Raw genomic sequence first — 27,660 nt, forward strand, 5'->3', positions numbered from 1 at the left:
GATGTTGGGCTTTGAAAAGTGAGTAGTATCGGACAGATGTTAATGGGGAGGACTACAAAGGAGAAATGGTGCCATAGCTCATGAATGAATTTTGTGTTACCACCAGGGGGCGAACTGTCAGAAGGCGCCCATGTGAGACTCCACATTGCGCTGAGGGGGATGGCCGGTGTTTCCATAGTTGGCTGTTCTCATACTTAAACACAGGTATAGACACATGGATCGTGTTGATAACAAGAGTACAGTAAACCTTTTTGGCTATTGAAGAGTTTGAGTTTCCTGTAGGAAAAGTGAACCTATAGGAAACAATAAATGTATTTTCATAAAAATAAAAGTTATATGCATTTATCTTTTTATATTTATATTTATATACACCACACACACACATAGAGACACACACCCTTTGATCATTTTAATCATAGTACTGGTATTTAAATATGAAAAGTATTCTGAAAGTAGTGAGTGTTTTTCGTCAGACCATCACTAAACTCTGTCAAGTTGGCATTACTGATGTTGTTCAACTTTAATTTGAGTTTCATAAAAAGGTAACTTATTCTCCAAAAGCTGACTCTGATTGTCAAAAGTTAATAATGTAGTGTTGTCACTGACTCTGATTCTCACGGGCCCATTCTCAATCAGGAAATGGAGGCTGCTAGAACCAGAAGTGGTACCATGTTCCAGAATTTTAGGCTGAGCTTAATTCAGAGCCGAACTTCCACGGCGTCACAGAGCGTAGACTAGAAACAATTGCCAACGGCAGAACACTATGAAGAGTTTCTATGTCAGTGTTGCTGAGGTAAATTCTCCAAAGCCTTTTAATAAAATCCAAATAGAGCAAAATGGACTGCTTTAAACTGATTACTATGAATGTTCAGGACAGGAGTTGAAAGACAAGACCTAGAGGATGTCTTTGGAGTAGAGAAGATAATTTCACAGGCTTTTAAATACAGTTTCTGTGGCTGAGGAAAAGCGGTGTTTGCTGATCCCTTAACATCTTGAGTCTAGAAACTGATCCTGACTACTATTGAAATTCCAGGATACTATATTATCTTGGTGGTCACAGCTTAAACTCAATAAATTCCTTATGATCAAGTTATTTTGAACAGGTAAGTCTATGATAATTAAGTCTGCCTTAAAATCTGCTATTCCATTAAGTCTGGGATGGTATCTCAAAGAAAAGTAAATTATTATCTCTAGTTACCATCTTGTCAATCCATATATGCAAGGTAACCCCTAACTCAATTGTTCTAATTCTTTAAAAAACAGATAATTAGTATTTTCAAGGCTAGTGTCTTATCTATAACGTCTCTGGGTTAAGGGAGAGTCCGACAGCTCATGCTTCTAGTTTAAACATTAAAAAAAGAAATCTTTGGGGAAAACCAACAACCCAACCAAAAAATGAGCAAAAGATCTGAACAAACCGCTCATCAATGAATTATGTACAGATGGCAAATACACATAAGAAAGGATGCCTAATATCATACATCATCAGGAAATTTCAAATTAAAACAATAATAAGAACTCACAAAATACCTATTAGAATGGCAAAAATCCAAGACAGTGACACTAAACGCTTGCGAGGAGGTGTTGTACAAGAATACTCATTCGTTGCTAGTGGGAGTACAAGATGGTACCACCTCTTGAGAGTTAGGCAGGTTTTTACAAAACTAAGCATATTCTTACTGTATAATCCAGCAATCATGTTCCTTGGTATTTGCCCAAATCAGTTAAAAATCTACATCCTCATAAAAAAAATGAACTTGAACTTGTATGTTTATAGTATCTTTCTTTATAATGTCAAAATATGGAATCAATGAAGACGTCCTTCAACAGGAAAATGGGTAAACCATGGTATATCTGTATAATAGAGTATTATTCAGTACTAAAAAATAATCTACCCTGCCACAAAAATACATAGAGGATCTTTAAATGCTTATTACTAAGGGAAAGTAGTAAATCTGAAAAGGCTGCGTGCTGTATAATTTCAACTATCCCATTCTGGAAAAAGCAAAACTAAAATAATCCATGGTTGCCAGGATTTGGGGAGTAGAGAAAAGATAAACTGGGAGAGCACAGAGGATTGTTCAGGGCAGTTAAACTATTTTGCATGATATTATAATGATAGATTCATGTCACTATACATTTTTCAATACATACAGAATATGTAACACAAAGAATGAACACTAATGTCAACTATGGAGTTTGGATGATAATGATGTGTCCACATTCATTTAACAACTGTGACAAATGCAGCACTCTGGTTGACTATAGGAATGGCTGAGTGTGTTTTAGGGAGATGACGTATGTGCAAATTTTCTGTACTCATTGTTCAATTTTGCTGTGAACCTAACACTGCCCTAAAAAAATAAGTTAATCAACTAAAAGTTAAATGAAGTGGCCAGGCACAGTGGCTCACATTTGTTATCCCAGCTCTTTGTGGGGCCAAGGTGGGCAGATGGCTTGAGCCCAGGAGTTCCAGACCAGCCTGGGCAACATAACAACACCCTGTCTCTACAAAAACAAACAAACAACAACAAAAACACAATTAGCTGAGTATGATGGCATGTGCCTGTAGTCTCAGCTACTCAGGAGGTTGAGGTGGAAGAATCATCTGAGCCTGGAGAGATGGAGGCTGCAGTGAGCTTTGCTCATGCCACTGCACTCCAGTCTGAGCAAAAGAGTGAGAACCTTTCTCTCTTTTACACACACACATACATACACACAAAATTAAATGAAGAAATCTTTGGGTCAATGAAAGAGCTCAATGAATCAATCATCTTCACACATTTCCAACATCATTCCATATTTTCAAATTGGTAATATGCACAAAGGGAGCTTCTTGAACTCTCACTGCACACCTTGCATAACAGAAGTCGTGTGTGATACTGCAATTTGATCAAGGTTTGAACTCGGTGAATCTGAGTTCAAACCCTAGCTTTGTAACCTACTACCTAAGTAACTTTGTGCTTGATGCATACGTTTTTTAGTCTTCAGATCTGTAGTTTCATGAGATTTCTATAAAGTTTAAGTGAGATAATGTATTTGATATTTTTAGTATAGTTCTTGGTATATGCACCCAAAAATATTAAGTGTTATTATTATTGAGAGGATAGAGAAAATGGAAGCTGGACATAGTACACATTTGTGCATATATCCTTCCTCCCACTCATACACACACACACACGCATGCACACACACACACACACACACACACCTTTCAGTGCAGGTGTTAATATGTGACAAGTGAACTCATATTTTTCACGTTTAGGACAAATCTCTCATATTTCTTTAAAATGGGTGGTTCCCGTATGTAAGTTTATTCATTAAAAACATTTATCTTTTCTTTTGGGCTACATACTGGAGTCAGATAAAACCTGCATAAGACCTTTGCTGTAGAATATTAGCATTTTTTAACTATTTAAAAACAGCTTTATTGAAATAGAATTCATGTATCATTACATTCATCCATTCAAAAATGGACAATTCAGTACTTTTTAGCATATTCACAGAGTTGTACAACTGTTGTCAGAATCCATTTGAGAACACTTTTATTCAGTTTGTCACCAAGTCCTCTACAGCCCAAAGCAAACACTAAGGTACTCTATGTGTTTGTAGATTTACCTACTCTGGACATGACATATAAAGGAAATCATAAAATATATAGTCTTTTGTAACTGGCTTCTTTAGCATGTTTTTCAAATTTCATCATGTTTTAGTATGTTTCAGTACTTCATTCTTTTTTATTGGCATGTAATACTTTATTTTATAAATATATGACATTTTATTTACCATTCATCAGTTGGGTGATAATCAGTTGGGTGTTTGAGCTATTTCCACATTTTAGTTATTATGAAAAATGCTGTTATGACCATTGCGAATATAATACACATTTTACATGTAACACATATATATCAATATTATAGTTTACATATCTAATTGCTAGAAATCCCTTTTTAAAATTAATTGAGGTACAACATGGTTCAGTGACTTGCTTGAGGTTACTGAGCTAGAACACTGGGAGCTGGTGTATAAACCTATGCTCTCTGGATTTGTATCTAGCCAGTCCCATGCTAGAATTCGTACTGTAAACCAATATGCCATGTCATTTCTCTCATGAATGTATATCATCCTTGTAGGCTCTATTTTAATGGCTCAGAAGGAAGAGATAATTGTCTGGCCCCAAATGTCAACAGTTTCAAAGCTGAGAACTCTGATCTAGATTCTATATTATGTGCTGGGGACCAAAGATGAAAAAGATGTTTTTATATACTCTGTCTTAAATGAACTCACAAATGTTTAGTTTCCCTCCTCCCAGTCTTTTTAGTAGGTAAGTAAATGAGAGAACATGTGTAATGTACCTACGCCATTAGCAGAAAAGGAGGGAGTGGTAACTAACTAGAGTAGGGAGGGTCAGGGGTAATTTCAGCTAAAAAGGAACTTTTTGGCTGGGATCATAGAATAAGTAGGGTTTCTCTAGGTCTCCGAATCAAAACTTACTCAACCATAATAAAAAGTTCATAATAGAGGCAGAAGCAAAACACCCAAGAATCAGAGGAGAGAGGAAGTCACCACAAGGTTAACATTGGTGGGGTAGATGAGATTTTAACCAGGTTCTGAAGGGTAGGTGGAATTTTGACATAGTACATCTAATAAAAAATTAGGCTTGGCACGTTGGCTCACACCTGTAATTCCAACACTTTAAGTGGCTGTAGTGGGAGGATCACTGAAGCCCAGAAGTTTGAGATCAGCTTGGGCAACATAATGACATCCCATCTCTACAAAAAATTTAAACTCGTCAAGCACGGTGGCACATGCTGGTAGTCTCACCTACTCAGGAGACTCCTGCTGAAGTGGGAGGATTGCTTGAGCCTAGAAGGTCGAGGCCTCAGTGAGCTGTGATTTTGCCACTGTACTCCATTGAACCATGTTGCACCTCAATGTTCTCATCTTAAAATGAGGATATAAATACTTCCTACCTCAACAAGACTGTGCAAAGATCATGAGGTAAGATATGTAAGGTTACTGGAACAGGGACCGACAAGTATCACTTATTATTCAGCAAATTGAATCTCTACTATATACCAGGCGTTTTACAAGTAGTAGGGAACAAAAAGTTCAAGCCCTCATGGAGCTTTAATTCCAAGATACAAGAAGAGCAGAGAGTTGTACATTGTAAGTGACAGAATGACAGAGCAGCGACTGAGGTCCCATGAGGAGTTGTCCTAGGAAATAGCTAAAGGCAAAAGGGTCTTATAGGGAACTGTTCTGAAGCCAGACCACACTTGATGCGTTTAAGCTGTAGCAAAGAGCACAGTGAAAACTGAACAATGTATTGTGTTTTCAAGAAGAAAAATGTAAAATTGGAAATTCTCTTTGAGGAAAAAAAAAATCTAAGCAAATTTTAAAATACTACAAAACATGCCAAAAATTTAACAAATTTTTGTTTGGGTAATGAGACTTTGAGTGATGCATTCTCTTTTTTTCTTTTCTGTAATACCCAAGTTTTCTGAATATATATTATAGTACTGCAGTGTTTCTAAAAATCAAAAAGGCTTTACCAGTGAAAATACTTGTAAATAAAAGATAATTTTGATTTAAAAAAAATTTAATTGAGATGGGGATGTTAAGTTACCTACCTGCAATCATTCAAAAACTTCTAACTAGTGATCAGTGTGCTCTATATGTGACAGTAAAATAAATAGCCACTTTGTTTTTGCTAATATCTAGTCTCCAATTTCCACAGAAATGGAGGCTAAAATCTATACTTCTCGTCATCCTTTGCAGCTAATCGGGACCATGTAAGTAAGTTTTAACCAACAGATGTGCATGGAAGTGCTTGAAACTTTTAAATCCTGCACTTAAGGAGTATATTTTATTTCCCTTTTCTTCTTCCCTTCTGCTGACTAGAGTGTAGAAGTGACAGTGGGAACGGGAGTAGCCATTTGGGACCAGGAGATGCAGACATTCTGAGAAGTGTCAGAGAACAAACAGAAAGGTCATTGATCCCAAATAACATGAAGTCGCCATACCAGCTCTGAGCTGCTTAGTTCGTACTCTGCTATATTGAGTCTTTCTGTTCAACCAGCTGAAACTGTTAATAACTGCTAATAATGAAGGTGCATCATCCACAAAAACAGTTTCTGTTCTTCTTGGTAACTTTTCACTATGCAAAAGCTGCTGTGTGTTTTTGATTGTTTGTTTGTTTTGCTTTTTCTTTGTCTGGAGTATTAGCTACTCTAGAAACATTATCTTCAATTTTTTCAATTGGGTTTTATATAATACTCTTCATAGACATCTCACCTTCCTGGACCGTTGTTTATCAATGTTTCCCTGAAATTTTTTGTTTTGAATGGAAATTATACTCTAGATCAAAACTGTGAAAAGTAAAACAGATGATTCCTCTCAAGATAAGGAGGCAGTTCGATTATGAATCAACTTATCTTTCAATCTCATGTATTTCTTCATATCGTACATACGATAGGATATGTGTACCGACCTGAGTGATCAAACACGACAATACTCTGAATACTTATTGAGCTTGTGATGAATTAAATAGGTCTCTCTAGCCTGTACATCCACCAGGGTTTCCTATGTTGCATCGGAAAGATTAATAAATAAAAGACTTCACAGGCATTTCACGTATGTAAAATTTCATTTTGTTCTTTGTTCACATGGGTCCAACCTGTTAAGTTCAAGAGTTGGTCTTGAGATTTGAACATTGCCCTAGGAAAAGACAGCCTTTTTTTGTTTGTTTGGTTTTTACTGCCTTCAGATATTGCTGGAACTCAGAATGAATGTAGAACTACATTGCCAGGGTTGGTCTGCAGAGTAAAGACGGGATGATGCCATAGCTCTCACCTTTTCTTCTCCATTCCTGCCATCACTGGAGCATTTTCTTGCCATAGTTATGGCTTTGGACCTCAGACATAGTGCTTGCTAGTACTCCATATTCTTGGTTTCCACATGGCTCCTCTTCCTGCCACAGTTCCAAAGGATGGGGTGCTGGCAAGGATGTTATGAGTATAGGGTTATTTCCCTTGAGCCAATTATTATTCTCTTCTGCTTAATTTTAGGATCCTTTTGAATGTCTCTCTTTCTTTGCTTGTAGGTTTTCCTTGAAAGCCCCTCTGCCAATAGTGTCAAATACTGTCATTTCCAATACGTCATTCCCTTTCACTCCTTTATGGGGGAACTAGGGCGAGAGATGGTTAACAACTGTTAGGCTGCAACCATTGAAACTAAAGAAAGCTACTGAAACACTGCTGTGAAGGAGCTTTCACCAGGAGCATGTGTGCAGTGGTGAGCAACTGTAAGCCCTCTTTAGCTCTTAATTACCCCCACACAAAGGGCAGTGTTTGCTCCTCGTACACATGGGATTTACCCGCCTAATTTTCATTAGTGTTAATGGGGGTCTCTATGTATAAATCCTCTTTCCTTCTCCCAGTATCAATGGTGGAATAGATGCCAAAAGAGCTTTCTGCTTTTTCGCTTACTGATTGGTTTCAGATGAAACACAAAAGCAAATCTCTGAGCTCGAGCCCACTTGTCCTCCACACACTGCACTCCAGGCGCTATTAACACTCCTGAGACATCTTTTCTCATTTGCTGTTTCAGGAGTGGCCAGAAACGATTGCCCCATTGTGTCCCCACACCCCCTCCAAAGCCCTTGAAAATCGCTTTTCTTTTTTCTCACATCGACTTGACTTATTCTATTCCTCTTGATACAAGTAGATCAGCATAAGGATCAAAAACCAAAAGTACACAAAAATACAAATTTCTCCTTCTTACATCCCATACACTCAGTTTCAACTTCCTTCATGTCCTCCAGGGACCCAATTCCATTTCAGTGTCCTACCTCACCTGAGCCTGTTTGCTGGAGAGTGAGGTCATCTTGCTGGTGCATTCATTTCCCCTCATCTATCCTTGAACTTTTCAGGATCCTCATATTTATATCTTAATTAGTTTCAGGATTTCTGGAATCTCCAAATCCTCACGCAAATATTTAGCTCTCAGCTTAACAGCACATTATTTATTAGTAGGTAGGAACTGGCTAAGTTTCCATTAGTGAATTAGTGACATACAGAGTTCTCTTCGCTGCTTTTCATGTTGGTCCTAAATCACACATCCTACTGTAATGACTTTCTTTAATTTTATTGGTTGACTTAAACCTCAGCATACTTATTGATGAAGTTTCTCAGCTACCTTGAGTGTAACACAGTGAAAAGAGGGATGTTGGTTTCTCTGGCAGCAGTAAGACGTTTCAAAATGAGAAAGAAGAAGGTCATACCAAATCAGGACCAAAAGCCCAGAATTTTTATTCTGCTACTGACTGTAAGTGCACAGTTCACATCTGTTGGGATGAGAAAGAGACTGACGAGAAAATGCAATATAATGAAGTATTTACGGCGCCACCTCCCTTGTCAAATAACAAAAGCAAACATTATTCTCTTTAGTAAAATTATTGAAATCTAGAATGAATGTTCATTGATTTATACTAGTATACACACACACACACACACACACACACACACACACACACACACTTCATAGTTGGAAAACTTCCCCTTGAGCCAAAATTACATTTTATTTTAAAGTTGGTTTTGCTTAAAGGATCTGATAAAACCAGATTAAAATTTTCAGAGATCTAGTTGCTTATTTCAGCATTAAACCTTTTAAAACGTTAACTGTAATAATGAATATGCTACTTTCCAGCTTTACCAAACACCATTATGTTATTATTAGTTAATCCTCAAGAACACTCTGCTATTCAGAATTACTGTTCCATTTTTAATAGTAAGAATAGTAAGGGATCTGTATGTTTTCTTGAGTCCCACTGACACACATCTTTTGTCACAAATCTATGATGTTTTCCTTCGGGATACCTGCTAATTTTAGTTATTTTCCAAATATTCCCTCTGCTCCATCTCTGACTCCATTCTTTAGCTGCAAAATCATGGAATAAGTAAAAATATCAAGACAAAATAAAAACGTTAAGGACAAAGGAACACCAAAAATATTGTCTTTCTCCATATCCCGGAAACTCCTTCCTCCTCCCAGATACAGGCTTAATATGGCATGTATGGTGGCATGTATGGTGGGAATGTGGCATGTATGGACACAGGCTTAATATGTGGCATGTATGGTGGGAATAGTCCTCATTGAGGTTAAGAGATCTGGAAGGGGAAGGACTATTTCTCCTTTGGAAGCTGTCAGTATAGACATCATTAGATTTATGTTTATAAGGGATAGGTTCTTGACATTAGGTATGGCTTTAAGATACTTTGGTTATCTGTTAATTCCTCATGTTCCAAGACTATAGAATCTTTGTATTCATTAATTTTTCTAAGAATCCAACATATTCAAGGAAGTAATATCTGATTTACTGATGAAAGTCATTTGACTAGTTTCAAGGAATTCTGAGTGTGAGCGTGAAATTCTGTCCACCTTTCCAGGAGCCCCACAATGGCTTGCTAAGGAGGGACAAATGGTCTTGCTGATGAGATATGCAGTGCTTGATACATTTTCCACCAGTGGGAGCTACTTCGAAAGATGAAGTGAGGCACTTGGGGAGGAGACTCCAAGCTTGACTCAACATACGAGGGTAAGGGATGTCATTTATTGCTCCTAATGTGGAACCAGTGGGGACAGGGGTTTTGAGGGACTGTAGACATGGAACAATCTGGCTGATTATATAACAGTGATAAATGCCTTAACAAAGCATGCATCTGAATTAGAAATGAAATAATTTGAAAGTCAATGCAGCATAGACTTTAAATTGCTTTTGGCCTACATGCTTAATACACTTGCACACTCGCATAATAATTAAGCCTGGGAGTTAAGTTCTTAGAGAGCAAAGCGATCACTCTTCCTGGACAGGAAGGAAACCTGTAATCCTTATATCCACACAGGTCTAAAAAAGTGGGTAAACTGAAAGATGCCCTTGTGTCTTAAAAAGGCTGAAGCTTATGTGTATGTGTGGAGGGAGCGGGAGTGAGTATATGTTGGCTTATAAGTAAAATTACCTATCCACACAAGCTTCTCATTCATCTATGGAAATGATTAATGTCTAGGGGCCAAGGATTTGCACTTCTGCAGCTTGAGCAGACTTGGTTTGATTGGATGTAGGTTCAGTGGCCATTGTTCTCTGCATAATGAGAAGAGACCTTGCATATTAAAGGTTTACCCACATTCCTTTTGTTGCCTCTGTTGACACCCTCTAAGGATTGTTATGAGAACTAAGTGAAATTAAGAATGAAGGTAAAACTCAGCACAACACAATAGTCGGCATCGAGTGAAAGTGCTCAGTTAATGGTAGTTGCTGGGAAGTTCATCAACATCATGAATAACCATAATAAATAGACATCTAGAGCTGTGAATGGACTTGCTCAAGAGGGCAATTAAATCAGTGGTCCTTGGGCTTGATGTTTTATTTCCTTTGAAAAATATTGTTGAATCCTTATTATGTGTGCTTACTATAAGAAATACAAAGATGAATAAGGCAATTTCAACCTCAAAACAATGCATGATTCTGTGAGAGTGAAAAGAGAGGGAACATCTTGTGCATGAATAATAAAGGGAGTAAACCAAAAAGCAGGAGAGAACCGGGATAAGAGAGTGAATGCTGAGCCTATGAGTACACTTGTTCCAATTTCATATTGAAACCTAAAATTGTGCTGCTCCTCCTAAATCATCTCCCAGTGATTTTCTTACAAAAGTACTAGTTCCCCTGGAGGGACAGAAGGACTGACGCTGTGGCTCATATTAAATCCTGTCCCAGCTCCTGGGTAAAAAGGGGAATTTATCTGAGTTTAGGGTAGTGTTGCTCAAATTATGGTCCAAAGTCTCCTGCCTCACAGATACTCAGAGTGCCTTTTAAATGCAGATCAGTTTCAAAATGTATCTCACTTGAAACTGATCAAACGTGTCTCAGTTAAGATACAGATCAAATGCATCTATTTCTAATCTGAATCTCTTGGGAGTAAAAGCCAGAGTCTACATTTGAAACCATGTCCTCAGGTGATTATTTTACCCACCAAAATTTGCAAATCAATGGTCTGGGGCAAGTGAGAATTGCATTGCCAGTGATTTAAATGAGGGTCTTGGTTAGGTGTGGAGATAATATCTGTGGCCTGTTTTCTATCTCTCTACTGCTAAGCTTAATTAAATGTACAGTAGATATCAGAAAGGGAAAAAGAAGGAATAAATGATGGAAAGAGGTGAGAAACCAAAGAAATTATCCAGGGATGATCTGAGACCTCCCTTCTTCTCAAGGACACATGGTAGTTATATGTCAAAGATATAGACAGCAAATGCCTAAGCACTTGTGCCTTCCTTCACACCTTCAGCACCCATAGTAGTCATTACTCATAGGTAACCACACTTGCCAGCAGAGCCCTAACATTGTCTCACAATTTGTTCCAACATATCCCTTCATGTAACCACCTTCAATCAATTGGAGTTACCATGGGTGATGAAACCTTCATTCCATACTCGGAAGACACAATTAATCCCTGTTTCCTTAAAAGAAATAGATGGGCAAAAAGTCAGTTCTTCTACATGAAGTGTCTTTGGAGGGATTTCTGAGTGTGCTTGCCCTCATTTTCCTTTCATGTACATGGTGTTATAAGACAGATGTGGGGCTGGGTCCTGTTTGGGATCACATATCCGGAAAATAAAAACATACATTCTGAGGCTATCAGGCTCAGAGTGAACTCTGGGGTAGGAAAGAATTCTGTGGATGGTTAAGGTGCCTCTCCAGCTAAATCTTGGTGAAAAATACTCAGTGTAAGGTAGTGGTCAAAAGACAGGTTCTGCTACCCAGCAGCTGAGTCACTTCAGTGACTTTCTTACAGCATGGAGGATAGGCAAGCTCAGATGCTTCCTTTTCAGCCTCCTCATCTGTGAAATGAAGGTGATAACACCAACTACTTCCTTTATAAATTGAGTGAATTAAATGAAAGAGGGCATAGTGTCTACCAGATGAATGCTAGTGACTATTAATTTATGTAGATAAACCTACTTGGGCTTCTTTTCTACATTAGATGTTGAAGCTGGTTGTGGCAACTCACATTTGTAATCCCAGCACTTTGGGAGGCTGAGACAAGAGGAGTGCTTGAGCCCAAGAGTTCAAGACCAGCCTGAACAACAGAGTGATGCCTCATCTCTACTAAAAAGAAAAAAATGTAAATTAGCTGGTGTGTTGGTACATGCCTGCAGTCCCCATAACTGGGGAGGATGAGGAGGGAGGATCACTGAGGCCTGGGATTTCGAGGCTGCAGTAAGCTATGATCGTGTCACTGCACTCCAGTCTGGTTGGCAGAGCGAGACCCTGACTCATAAAAAGAAAAAGGTTGAGACCCTGAAGACAAATTAGGATATTGCGTTAAACAAACAAACAAACACAAAACAATAACCACTTGGTATTATTTTTAGCAAAAGAATCTTATTGGACTCATATATAATCCCATGCCATTCATCAGAGTGAGAAAGCTCAAATATTATTAGAGTTCAAATCCAAGTAAAAGGAAAATATGTTTTCCCTGCTGAGATCTCTAGATTATCCTAGAAGGTTTTCGATTAAATGGCTGTGACCAAGGGAGGTGGCTGAGTGACAATGTCCAACAGAAATAACTAACTATATGTAGAGAAAATGCCGTGAAAAGAATTCATACATCTTTTCAGCAATACAGTAAAAGACAGGTAAGAAAGTTGTAATTCTGACTCTTTGGCTCTCCTGGCATTAGTGGCTTAAGAGGCTAACACTGTCCTAGACTTTTCTTTACAGAATTCCCTGCAATCAATTTCCAGACTTGGAATATGCTATGGCACCTGCTCTACTAGAGTGAGCATCTATTGGCTCTCTTCCGCTTTGTTTTGGGAAAGTAATGAACTGTTGGTTATAAACAGTTGAAAACAAATATCAGAAGGTCATTGTGCTGCTAAACTTTGATATATTGAGAAATGTGAACTTTAGCGGGACTTCTAAAGTACTGTCTTGCAGGAGGCGGTAGAATAAGTGGATTCATCTATCACTGGTGAAAACATGGTACAGCATCACTGCTTGAAGGTTGAGCATGAAAATACTCAACCCTGGTTAAACGACCATAATTCCTCAAGTCTGGGACATGGTTGGCAGACATAGGAAGCTGGGGCCTTAAAATATAAATTGTTGGAATTTATAATGCACTGTCAATCTGTCAGGGAAAAGCAGCATTGGAGTGTCTCTAAATTCACACTATTGAATAATTATTTAAACATTTTCAAGAGCCAATTTGCAAATGCATTGCAAAAATATGAAAAAAAAATTCATATTTTTTTCTTCTTTCAAAGAAATACAATGGGCAGTTTGCATAGAATGGCAATGCTTAGCGTTTCTTTAAAATTCATGCCTGCTTTGTTAGCTTAGGTGACTTGTTACTAGTATTTTAAAGTATGGATTTTGTAGTTGGGATAATTAGGGATGCTGAACAGTAGAATTGTTCTTGAAATTTCAAATAGTTACACTGCAGAAATGAAAAATTGCTGGTGAATGCATTTATTTTCTTTGATGAAGAAGCCTTCTACAGATAAACTGCACCATTTCAGTTATTTCAAAGAACAGAAGAATGTGCACCTAATTTATTGGAGCAAGAAACCAAGCACATGTCTGGCACCCAGAACTGAGGCTTGAGTTAGGCTTGGAACTATCTGGAGTCACATCCCTAGAAATAAAGGTTATGTAGTTTCCTTTCTCTTTTGGACTAGTTGGCATATGTACATAGGAGTAGTTAATAAATACTAGGAAAGAAGAGATTTATTAAGACTCTTAAGAGTGTAAACCAATGAATTGCTGATGAGGATTTGAAAGGAAGTTGTACAGATCTAAGACATGTTGTCTGGTCAAAGTAATAAGTGTTTATTTAGTTCTCTTTACATGCCTTGCTCAGCATCATGGAAGACAGAACAATGGGAAGATTATTTCAAGTAGCTTAACATCTGGAGAGAGAAAACTCAAGCCAATAAGCACTCGGTATATATAACTGTATGTATATGATTGTTTCAGGAAGCAAAGGAGGTCACATGTATTCTAGAAAGAAAGATAGTAATATTGGTTCAGTAGTTGGGGAAGGCTCAGTGGAGTAGGCTGGGCATTGGAAAAACCTTGAATGATGAGGACAATTTTTGAAGTTGAAGAGAACATTCTCAAAAGTAGCTAGAGTAAAATGCATATTAGGGATTGTTGATTTAACTCCTGAGGCTGGAGGAGGGAGTTCAAAGAGGAGTTTCATGAAAGATTAGAGAAGTTACAGGATAGAATGCTGAGAGTCTTTCTGGATTTGCTCTACATTTTATCATATTCTGTAACTTCCATTAATCCATTAGCCCTTAATGTGCATTTTCCTCTAGTTACTCTTTTCTTCGCAGAGGACCTGATGTGTGTGTGTGGTCTCACCATAACTCCCTCTACACAGTTGTACAAGGGTTCCATCTAATCCCTGTTCCTTTAAGAGCCACTCGGAAGAGGATGGACTTTCTCCTCATCACACTCTGTACATGTGTCTCCCTCTTCTTTCTCTCACCATATTATGCACCCAGGGAGTCATAACCATCTTTACATACTATAAAGCACCTAACATAATGCTTTGATTTAATAAGTACAGACTAAATGCCAGTTGGTGTGAATTTCCAGTTCTCAATCTTTCTGTAAATAGGAGAAAAGTTGCATAATGCTCAGTGGACAAAGCTGGAAGTGAACGCCTTCTTCTTCAGGATTGAGCAGATGAGTGTTGCTAGATATTAGAGCCCCTTGAAGACTGGATCTGTCTTATTCATTGCTGTGTTCCCAGTGTCTTTTTTCAACACCTGGCACAAAGAAAGTGTTGAGAATGTTTGGTGAATGAATGAGTGAATAATCATAAGAGGCCACAATGCTATTCATACACTGCATGGAGCTCATTAGTGTGTCTTCTCTGCATCTCTCAGCACTATCTGGCTTTACTAGGTTCAAACAGGGGATTTTATTGAGAACAGTGAAAACCTACCCAGATAGGGTGTACACAACTCCAGGCCATTCTTCCTCGGCATTTTCTTCCCATGGGGGCAGTTACTCATAGAGAAAGCTATAAAAGGGTAAGCTGCTATGGAAGTTGATAGACAGAAACTTTATTCCAGATCTTTATTCTAAGAATCAAAAGAACATGTCTTCTAGACACAAGAATACATAACGACAGTCAGGATCTTTCTTTTATCTTTAAGTCAAAGTGACTGAGATTTGCCTATAAGCTAGGCAAAATTCTGGCTATGGCTTCAGTACTGTCCTTAACCTGAACATTCTACTACTACAAATAGCATATTATCTGTATTTTCTGTGGGTTTCCACGTAACAGATTTTGAGAGGTATGTAATTCACTTTTTCTGAAAATACTTACCTTCTGTTTGGGATTTTAAGTGAAAATAGATTCCATGATTAATGCAGAAATATGACACTAAGGTGTTTCCTGTAAAAAACAAAAAAAAAATACTGTTTTTGAGTTTCTAAATGATACGCCAATGGAGGTCACAAATCTCATTTGGACCAGTTATCCCCATTTGCATGATGAACTCTAGAGAAATGTAATGCTAAATGAATCATGATCATAAAAATCAGAATTGTAATCATATTGAAGAGAGTATTTAACTTCAAAAGTTAAGTTTGTTGTACGCATTAAGAACTCTCAATACCTATAAATTATGTATATTCTTCTCACTATTTATTTTGTGGGTCTGCTTTGGCACTTTTGGACACAGGACTTGTGCCATATCTCATTGCGTATTGACAAAGCAAGAAGACTTCTCCTCCAAATGTGGATGCCCATGTGCTCCCACAAAGGAACAGGCGATATAGCAGAGTTAGCAGGTGCAAGTATTTGGCCTGGTTTTGTTAAACTGAATCCACATAAGGCATTCTATTAAATGTGGGGATATATCTCACTAGTTCAAAGTGATTCATTAGCACAAAGAAATAGCAGAGTGGGAGAGTTCTCAGAGCCTTTGGCAAGCATGTTAAAGCAGGCCCATGACAGATGAACTCAATGAACTAACAGCTTAAGTAGCAGTTGGGAACCGGGAGTGCTGAGAAATGAATGGGCTGACCTTATAACAGTGAGCAAAACTTCATGACTAGAAAACACAAACTTTTGGGCCCTTATGGGAGCATGTATCCCATTATGTAGCGTTTGAGGGGAGGAGATGGGGGCTATACAGTTTTACATGCCATTAATTAAACTTAGCATAGAGAGGCCACTGATGTCTACCTTACTGCCTGATTAACATACTGGGTCAAGAGCATTAGATATTTACCGACTGTTTTTGCATCAGAAACCATAAGGGAAATGGCCCCTCAGAAATACATCTATAATTCATGGACTAAATCAGAAGCTGTGCATGAAGGCTGACATTGCTATGCATTCCCTTCCCTTATTCAAGTGGGAGCTAGCCATGCATAAGGAAGGTCACATCAGACTGTGTGATTCCATTTTTGTTTGTGTTTTCAACATATTTTGGATATCCTGAGGCATGGCTAAGGACACTGGGGGAGAATGGGAAACGTAGGTTAAATTAAAGGAGGCTGATTTATTTAGTGGATCTTTCAAAGAGCTGCAAGCATCTAATTAGACAAAAGCAAATTATTAGATTATGTAAAGATGTCTCATAGGCACCACTATCAGATTAAATCGTAAACACACACGTGCAATGTATTTGTTTTTATATCTATTTATATTTAGTATAGCTATGACATTAGCCATGGTGGTATTTATTTTGCCCAAGTATTTGTATTTACCTCTAATTTTTTATCACACTATATAAGCTGTGGGCTTTTTGAATAATTGCCTTTTATATCTTCAAATATATGTATACTATGATTTTTAAAATCAATATATTGATTCCAATATACAATTTTTCTGAACTAAATGGTAAACTATGATGTTTTGAAAGGTTCCTTACAAACAGTTAACAATTTTAGCAAGCCATTAATATAAATTAAGTGGACAAATGAAAATAGCTTTTTATATTACTATGGAGTTTCTATTTTCAAACTCAAAGTATTAAAATGGGGATTGTAAGTCACCCATGAGGACTGTGTAACTAATCAGTTTTACAATTAGACAGAAGCTCAGAACTATTCTTTTCTAAGCACTGAAGAGCAGCCTGCCAATCTCACTAAGTAATTGGGGGCTGAACAAATCCCTTGCCAATATTGGGGTGATGTGGCTGGCAGATGGCTGATCAGAGACTGAAATAAAACGTAGATGGTAGAACATGAAAAAAAAAGCACTATCCAGCACTATCTCTTACTGGTGCTCCAACTCTCTTCTGAATGTATTTTAGTTCAATTAGTCTGAAAAGGTAAAAACTATCACTTTCTAATAACTTAAGTCCAAATTTTAAAGTGCATACAAACTGAAAGTGACCTGCTTTTAATAACAGCTTTCAGTCTGTTGAGCATTTTCATGCCTAGGTGGGGCAATAAAATTCCAGAAAAGATAAATATGATGTGGGTCGGTGGGCTGGTTTTTATTGCCTTGTATATTATAAGGTAATATGAAATAAGATATGTGCAATATGAAATAAGATATGTGCATGCATTAAAAATACTGTTCATCCACTGGTGACTGTTAGGTGTGCAACTTCGCCTCATGTGTAACATGAGTCTTCATTTATACCAATTTTCGGACACATCAGCCTGATCTTGCCTCATTTTACTTCAATGCTATTACTCTCCTTCATAGGCGTATGCTTGCAAGACTGCACTCTATGCCTATATTCTGGGACCATGACACTTTCCATTTTCCTTCCAACCTGATGTCACATACTCATTCAATCTAAAACCCTCACTTTACCTCCACCACAGCTAAAATCCTTCTCAGTCTGTTTTCATCAGCCTGTAGGCACAGGGAAGATGTACATGCCCAAGCCATCACAACAGACCAAAGGCTGTTGATTGATCACATGGAATTGGGTACACATTCAAAGATGTCTCTACAACTGCCCACGCTGGTTAAATGTGGGTAAATTATGCACATCTGCAAGCCAGCTGTTGCCTTCAGTTCGATCCCATTCAATGTAAAAAGCCCAGGAGGTCAAGGAAAAGAGCTTTTCAGTTCTCTGCTGTATGTACACATGGTGGTGCAGGTGGACCCTTGCCCAGTCCAAGTGTCAGAATGCCGAGACGGAATTGTGGACACGTTGACCCTTCTTATTGTTTTCATCTGCATTATGTATTCATGGAGTTGCACGTATTAGTTAAGACAAGTACCCTAGAAACAGGAAGCCTTTGTTCTTTTTCCTACCAGCTGAAAATTACCAAGTAGAGCTAGAAAATATTCCTAGATTCTTTGTTTATTTCTTTATTTATATTTGTATGAAATGTAGTGTGCTTCCTGAAACAGAAGGATGACAGAAATTGGTTTGCAAAGGACTTGGTCAATTGTGTTTGTTTAAAAAGATGAGAGGAATTCAAAATGAGATTATTCCTTGTGAGGATAACATTCACCTTTGACTTTCATTCTGATGTGGCCCCTGGAGAAAATATCAATCAAAATGGAAAAATAGAGAAGAATTAAAGTCAAGGAGAACCTCAGATAAAATATGTGGGAGTTGGTAAGAAAAATGTTACTGGTATTAGTAACAATCTAAGAGTTTCTTTAGCGGGGTCAAGAATAATCTGAAAGGAGCAAAGACAAATTTCTTTAGCAAGACAAGAGATCAGAATGAATGAGTAAATCAGGCATTAATGAGCAGATTGAGAGTTCCTTTGGGATGTTGGAATTGAAGACTCCTCCCAAGTCTCAGTTTCAGTTGCTTATATGAAATGCTTTAACAGGCACAGGCAAGAAGCAAACTGTATGGTTACCTGCTCTCATCTTCCTTATTCGTGTTTTCTTCAGAGCCCAATTAAGGCATGTGCACCTATAGGCAAGGAGGTAAAAGTGATTCTTTCCCAAATACTGAGTTTCCTATTTCTAGGCCTTTCCTTTATTTTAATTTCTCCCATTACTTTTTTTTCCCCACCAACATGCTCAATTTTTTCAAAAGAAAGGAAAAGAATATAATTCAATTGCCCTATAAAGTTTATTATTGTATTTTCTTCCAGGAACAATTACACTTTAATTACAAAAAGAAAAATTCCTACCAAAATCGGCACTTTGGGGATTTCCCTACCAAAATCGGGAAATTTCAGGGATGCTGGTGGCCATATTTGGGGGCTTTGTGATGTGTTTTGAGTCACTCCACATATCACCTCTCTACTCTCTTAAATATAAGGCTAGCCAGTGCCTATATGGGTCTCTGGGCATCTCCTTTAAAGTGGCATGTCTCATTACCTATTCATAAGGCATGCATCATGGTTATGAGACAGACAAACAAGAATACAAAAGCAGGTTTAGAGAAGGAACTGTCTTAGTCAATTTTCTGTGGCTTACAAGAAAATACCTGGAACAGAATAATTTATAAAGAAAAATATTTATTTCTTATTTGTATGGAATCTGAGAAGTCCAAGGTTGAGGAGTCCTGTCTGGTGAGAACTCTCTTGCTGGTGGGAAGTCTCTGAAGAGTCCGGGGGTGATGCAGGGTATTGCAAGAATAGGGCTGAGTGGACTAACATGCTATTTCCGATCCCTCTTCCTCTTTTTATAAAGGTACCATTTCCCCTCCCATGATAACTCGTTAATCCATTAACTCACACATAGATTAATCCATTCATAAACGCAGAACTCTCACGACTCAATCACCTCTTTAAGGTCCCACCTCTCAATACCGGCACTTTGGGGATGAAGTTGCAGCATGAGGTTTGGAGATGACATTCATACCACAGCAGAAAGGAAAAGGTTTCCATAACATTTTGACTACAGACATTCTCTCTTAAAGAAGTCTTGTTATACCTAAGTAATATTTGTTGGATCCTTTGAGGAGAGAGAAACAGCTTGAATTATCAATATGCTTTCCCAGTTTGCTTTATAAAACCAAGTGGCTATTCTCTCATTAGTGAAAATCATAAACCTCTGCACACTTATGTCCCCTGTAGGTATAGACATTTTCCTTTTCTCTTATCCCTTATTTCCTCCTTGATTCTATGAGACTTGTTATGGGTAATGCTTGCTCCATAGAAGTTTTAATCGAACAACTTTCTCATTTTAATTTGCCTCTAGATAATAGTTTGCTTTCTTAATTAATGCTGTAAAAACACACATACGATCTTTATCTGAAAGATGTTTTGATTAACACCAGTATCTATGGTTTGGGTTGACTAAAGTACTCTTTTCCGCCTGCAGAGAAGCTGTGCTCGGTTAAGCAGCTGCTTCATTTCACCCCAGAGGTTGCTGTATTTTGCTAACTGTAAAAATAATGCTTATTTATGATACAATTTGTAAAGAGGGCTTCGTACCAATTGAAATAAAATTCCTGCCCACCCCCCACCCATCCGCCCGTGTTCTGAGAAAGAAAAACATCTCTCTCTCACTCTGGCTCTTCCTTTTTACTCTTTCTCATTCAGTTTCTCCCTTCCTCTCAAATGCAGTCTCCGTGTCTGTATAACTTCACCTAGTAGAATGCCTGTGAGCACTCTTGAAAAACCACTCATCATCATAATGATAATGAGAATGGTGGCAATTTATTGAGCAATTCCTGTGTGCTTGGTTTTATTATAAGGTTTTTACATGGCATTGTATCAATTGTTTTCACAACAGTCCTATAAAGTATAAAATATTATTATTCCCCTTGTATAGGGGACACCAGCTGAGGTTCAGAGAGGTTATACAGCAACTAAGCAAAAGAACAGCTGCACTGTGCCTGCTATGAATCCATTCATTCTTTGGATTGAAATTAAGCATTCTCGTTCAGTACACGGCTACTAGTCACTTGAAGTAACAGACACTAACAAATATTAACCAATGTCCATATAGTAGTCAGAGTTTTTGTTCTAAAGTGCAAATTGGATCATGACACTCTCCCACTTAAAATTATTCAGTTGACCCCAGATTCCTTCAAAATAAAGTTCACTTTTGTTGTGTATCCTGTCTTCATGGTCTGATTCTAGCTTAGAATCTGGATTCCATCTCTCCTCATCCCTACTCCACTTAAGTCAGCCTTATTGCCGGGGCCTTTATATACTTCCCTTTTGTCTGTTTGCAATATACTTCTTTCCCTACCCAGCCTGGATCCTACCCCTCTTGGAGTCTCAACTAGGACAATTCTACTTCTGGACGGCCTTCTTGACAGTCTCAGACTCTCATTTGGTTCTCTCTTCATGCTCTTGCAATCCCAAGCTTGCACATCTCTTTATTTGCTTACTGGATTTTCCCCTCTTACTGAACAAAAAGATCCTGGGGAAAGGAGCAGCTCCTTCCTCATTATGTTCCCATCCACTAAGTGCCTGTCATTGAGTGACAATAAAAAAAAATGCTTGACAAATAAACAGAGAACTAAGACTGACCCTAAATAATACTCAGGGACAAATTTAAGAGTTAACATATGTTAATGCTTATCCCTTCAAACGTATCTATAGGAAAATGATTTCTGTCTCCTTATAAGTCAGTGCATAGTGGTTGGTTTAGGGATGGCATGAGAACAAAACCTGGCAAAAGAACTAGGTGAATTTGGCTAGAACTGTTGGGAACTCTCCGGAAGAACTATTCTTCCGGAGAGTTCTACAGAAAACTTTTTCTGTAAAGAACTAGGTTGTAAACACTTTTTGCTTTCTCAAGGCAGTGAGCTGAAGAAATATAGATCTGGATCTGTTGACGTGCTCCAAATCAAAAGCCTGATCAAAAGAAAAAACATATATAAAATATGTATCAAAAAGAAAAAACATATATAAAAATATATATTTATATAAATATGTATGATATATAATATATAAATATATATATGTATATACATATAAAATTGCCCAAGTCAATCCTATGTTGGGGTTCTACCAACTTTCTGCTGAAATATCTCGACTAAACACCGCTGTTTCGGTTTAGCTTTCCATAAACTCCTTACCATTCTGCGCACTTCTGTCCAATCATTAATGTTCAGCTTCAGTTATTTCTGAAATGTAAATGTGACCATGCAACTTCCCTTCCTAAAGTGGCCTTCAGTTGATCCCTCAATGACTTTTCAGTGACTGCTTTACTGTTGAATAGAACCCTGATCCTGCTATCTACGTCCCATTTAATGTTACCGTCCTGCATGGGCCAGCAGTTCAACCTCTATGCTTGACATTCGGCTAACATAACATAATGTTTCACCTCTTCCCAGGGCTTGGCAGATCACATGTACTCCTCTGTCTGAGTAGCACTCTTATCCGGCCTTAGTGAACGTGTGTTCTTACAGTTAAGACTGATGAAGCATGTCATCACTTCCCTATACATCCCCACAGTTAGTTGCTTGCATCTTTTTCTCCTCGTGGAAAACCTTAAACCTGTTTCTTCGGCATTCCGTTGCACGCTGCATGGTATTTGTTTATCCTGTGACTTTCGTCTGCTGGGTGAACATTTTGATGCTTAGAGTTAGTTTATGAATGTCTTGTTCATCCTTTATAAACAGAATAGTATAACATATTCTTGAAACACAGTAAGTAGCTTAGTAATTATATAGAAGAATGAATAAGTGAATGCATCAAGTTAGGTGCTGTTCTTTTTTATTTTAGTATCAAATATAAAGCCAGTGGGACAACTTTACCAGAAAAGGGAAGTTTTTCTGTAAAGGACTAGATAGTAAATAACTTTTGGCTTGCAGGGCCCATAGCCATCTCTGTCACACTCTCAACCTGCATTGAAGAGCAAAAGCAGCTGGACAATTAACAAAACAAATGGGTGGTGGCCAGCTGTGCTCAAAAAAACTGTCCATTATAGTTGGTAACACCTAGATTTGCTCCCTGGGCCTTTAAGTTTGCCAGCCGCAGTTAGAAAGAGACAGTTTACAGTTCTAAAACCAAAGTAAAGTAATTTTGAAAGAGAGGTCCCTGCATGAAATAAGACCAGGGGGTGCCTAGATTTTAGGATAATCGTGTTGAAGTCGCCCTATCTTTGAGATATAGCAAGCTCTGATTTGCAACGCTCTTTAAAATGACATTTAAAACCTCTAATGTTCCAAAAGCGCCATGAACATTTTATTAAAATCTATCTGGTCCAGCATATCAATAAATGCTTATTGAAAACCGTAATCATACTTTCTTATTTGAAGACATTTAAAATAAAAATGTCAAATTTAAGCATTGAATATGGCTCTCCGTGAATAGAAAATGTATTTCACTATAAAAGTCAGTGAATACCTAGGTTTCTTTTTGAGAAATAAGCAGAGCACCTTTTAGTTTTCTTTTTCAATCAAATGTCATTTTCAAAATTTTCCTTAAACTCTTTCCAAAACCCAATGAGAGCTCTCTAATGTAAAAGTATCATGCTTAGAAAGGGTTCCATTTTGCAGATAAAATGAGAAGAACAACTATTATAGTTTTATATTAAAAAAATCATTCAATAGTGGAATATTTCATGGTTTCCAATCGTGAGTCCTTCTAAGCATTGAAAGTTAGAAGCACTGAGCTTGGAAGGAGATGGAAAAACTCACATTGGAAGACTATACATAAGCAAACATATGGAAATCATTTAATTATTTGGAGGTCATCTTTTGGACAGTGTCTGTTGGGCCCAGCTGGAGCTTAATGCAAAAGCCCCAAAGCTCTAGCCGTACCCTCCATTCCCTTCAGTATATTTCACCAAAAAGCCACACAAATCTGCATCCTAATTAGGTTAAGCTTTGGACTCTATTTGCCCAAGTTAACAGGCACTTTTACGCAGATATGATATTGTCGTGGCTGCATCCCTACATCCCATTTCTCTCTCTCTCTCTCTCTGTCTGTGTGTGTGCATGTGTGAGTGTTTCTTAATGCCAAATTACACATATTGTGCTTTTGGTTTGGTTTTACTTCTATTTGTTCAGCTTGCTAGATACATGATGGAATTTTGGATGCTAGGTTTTATAAAAATATCATCAGATTCCAATGGTCTTTTGTAGGAAGTTTATAACTTACTTCTATTTTCTAAGTTTTAAAGAGACTTGGTATCAGTGCATGAAAGCACTTTGAAGGCTATACTGGCACATATACAGAAACATCATTTGAAAGAGTAGAATTCATAAAATATGGGCAATTTGGATCACAGAGTTAATCCACTTTTAAGGTCTCTAAGTTAAATGTCATTTTTCTATAGTCCAGATAGAGATACCCTGTATCAGACAGGGTTCCTTGGAGAACAAAAACCAAAGTATATATTGTACACACATGTACATACACACATATGTACATATCACAGTATTTATATAATATGATAATGTTATATATAATGTAATAATATAATCTGTATGCATGTATATACTATATGTGAATGGAGATAGATAAATGGGTAGCTAGATAGACAGAAGAGATTTATTTTTTAAGAGATTGGTTTATGTGATTGTGAAACCTGGCAAGTCTGGAGCCCATAGGGCAGGCTGGGAACTCGGGGCAAAGATTAAACCCAGACTGATATTAGCATAATATGGCATCAAGATCAGGATATCACGGATGTGGTTACAACACATTTTGTTAAGACCTCAGAAAGATTTAAAGCAGTGCCTTTTAGACCCTTTTGTTAAGATGAAACTGCTGTGGTTTTACCATACCACCCCTGACTCTTAGCTCAGGTAGAGAGCCTTTATTGCACAGAATTCTGGGCATGACTTTGGGACAATGGAATGAAGCTCAATAAAATTTTATAGAAAACCAATAAAATGGTTTTATTTTAAAGAGTTTCATCAGTGGAATTATCATTATCTTGAACTAAAATGAAAAGAAGCATTTAGACCTTCAGTCTCTCATTAGGAAAACTATTCATTGCAAACTCATGCCGTGTCTCATGAAAAAGGAAGCACCACTCAAAGATCAGGTACAAGAGCAATAAACAATCATGTATGGGAAGTAAAGTGGGCTCTAATCAAGGAAGTGGCTGTATGTGTTGGTCTTGATTTCAGAATCCTTACGGCACATTACCTGCAATGTACCTTCCATTTTCTCCCTTTTTGAATAAAAGAGTCTACAGTGGCTCTTCTGTCCCTGGCTTATAATGGTAACTCTATGTTAGGAGAAACAATGGGGGTAATTTGTCCCTTTACTTCCTTGTTTATGGGTCTTTGAATTGAGAGCAGCCACTCCTGAGGGGTCTTGTCACCACCCGAACTTTGTCTTCAAGCCTGATGGTACAACTGGGTGAGAATTTGGAAGTCTTGGAATAGGATGAGTACATTTTGCTCATGGGAGGAATATAAGTAATTTGTGGCCAGGGCCAGACTATAGTGGATTAAAGACAGCCATTTATTCATTATGAGTCTCCTCCATAAAAGGTGGACTTTATTGTCTATCCTCTTTAATATGTGCTGGCCTGGTGATTGGTTCACCAAATGATGGCAATGGAAGTGACACTGTGCCATTCCCAGGACTAAGCCTGTTACATTCATGAGACCAAGCACATAAGCACTAGATGTTGGAGAGGACTTTCTGTCTAACAGGGTGGTTTTCTTTTAATACTACAGCTTCAGTGAGAGGAATGAACCTGGGGTTCTGTGAAGGAGGAAGACGTGTTCTGCCCAGCAGTCTGATCAGAGATTCAACACATATTTATTGAAAAATCTACTGTGTTCCAGACACGTTTCTGAATAGTTGTATAACTCATGTTTGCATCAGACTGCCCTTGTATCTTACATACCGTCAATATCTGCAAATTCAAAGTAAAAAAAATAGTAAAATATTCATATTAAAAGATTTGGAACTGATATTTATTCTGTTAACTGAACATGAAATTTGTTTTATGAGCTTGGCTTATAATATCATGGTGTAAAAACAGCCCAAGGTTACATAAAACCACCCTGTTAGCAGTTAAAAAGGAATGCATTGCAATAATCAGAATACGAAAACAGCAGAAATATTTACCACTACATACTTGAGGAAAATTCATCACAACCAACATGAGAAGCTTTCAATTGATAAGTTATAATACAAGAGATCATTTTATTCATGAAAAATAGAAAATTCTCAAAGTTTCAATTTAGTGGCTGTGTAGAAATCAATTCTCATTTAACATTGACAAGTAAAATGTGCTTTGTGTTTGCCTCGCACAAAGTAAAGTAGCGTGAGGTTATGAAAAGACAAAATATAGTTTGGCAAAACTGAACGGGGTAAAAGTGAGAACATAGAATAAAATTTTAGAATATTTGTCAATGATAGTATAAATATATTACCTAGTACTGTGCTAGATATTTTACCTAAACTGTATTAATTTTCTCAATTATTTTCACAATTACTGTAAGCAAGTAAGCACTATGATTAACTTTACATCTGCAGATAAAAAAACTGAAGCATTAAACATCTTCTGAATTTCCCAAGTTGGTGTTTCAGTTGCTTATTGCTTTATCAACCAAGAAATGGAACAGTACCTCTGCTCACAGGATACGCATAAATGTTAAAGACCCATGAAGAATTGTCTCCCAACAGCCTGAACCATCACATGAGAGCACAGTTTGACTTCTCTCATGGAGAAACCACATGGAAGGATCACGTGGAGAAGAAATGTTTTGAAAACACATACAGAAGAAAAGACATCCAGCCATCTTAGCATCCCAGAGACCTGTAGAACTATTCAGCTGAGCTCACTGAAACCACAGAACCATGAGAGATGATAAAATGTTTGTTATATGAAGCAACTACATTTCGAAGTGTAATTTCACTAAAATATTGAGTAATGTTTCCTTGTATGAATTTACTACATTTTTAAAAACCATCTTTTCCCTTTAGAAATTGAAAGCAACATCGGAGAAGATGAAATGCATGACTTCAAAGATTCCGTGGTTTTTCAAATTCTAATTGTGCTTGAGCACTGAATGTAGTAAAGTAGAAAGAGTCCTAGACTGGAAGTTGAGAGATTTGGGTTTTATTTTCTACTCTGTCAAAAGTTATCTGATGACCTCAAGCAAGGAAGATTCACATTTTAGATTTAAGTTTTTAAGTTCAATGAGAAATTGAACTATAAAGTGAGAAATTTGGTCTCAATTTGAAGCTTTTCTGGAGCTAACGTTTTATAACTCTAGATTTAAACCACCTAGAACAGTATGTCTCAAAAAGATAGGGAGAGTCTTCATTTTGTGGAAATATCTTTCTGACTTCTGGTGGATAAACCTCTCCCCTTAGCATTTGAACTCAGTTTTGTTCCGCCCTCATCACTACGAAATCACCCACTCGAAATGTTCTCAAACACCCTCAGGGAGCCTTATCATCCTGAGTTGAGAATCTAATTCTGAATTTCCACAAAGTCAGCTTTTTGAGAATACGTAAATGAGTTTGGAGATAACCAATTTTTTTAAAAATTAAGTCTTCTAATCCAATAACATATAATATTTTTCCATATATTTTGTTTTCTCTATGCAATTTTGAATGATTTTCAAAATAGAGATTATCCATATTTTCATGAACTTATTTCTAGGCATTTTATGTTTCTAAAATATGGAGTTTTAATTTCCTTTTCAGTAGGTTCCAGCTAGTGTATAGAAATAAATTGGATTTTTTAATAATAATAATAAATTTAATCTATTACTTAGCTAATTTCTCTTTTTTTAATTTCTTAGGGTTTTCTCTTTTGA

The 27,660-nt window shown here is 37.4% G+C and overlaps 1 long non-coding RNA gene across 1 annotated transcript; it reads left to right on the forward strand.

Moving 5' to 3' along the window:
- Positions 1 to 757: 757 nt before the first annotated feature.
- Positions 758 to 26,689, forward strand: LOC108530798 (uncharacterized). Its single transcript, XR_001885967.1, has 4 exons — positions 758 to 1,103; positions 5,741 to 5,795; positions 9,450 to 9,598; positions 26,369 to 26,689. It is a non-coding gene; the product is annotated as an uncharacterized LOC108530798 (long non-coding RNA).
- The last annotated feature ends 971 nt before the right edge of the window (positions 26,690 to 27,660 follow it).

Source organism: Rhinopithecus bieti, unplaced genomic scaffold (genome assembly GCF_001698545.2).
Source record: "Rhinopithecus bieti isolate Rb0 unplaced genomic scaffold, ASM169854v2 scaffold_6782, whole genome shotgun sequence".
In the NCBI taxonomy this organism is placed as follows: domain Eukaryota; kingdom Metazoa; phylum Chordata; class Mammalia; order Primates; family Cercopithecidae; genus Rhinopithecus; species Rhinopithecus bieti.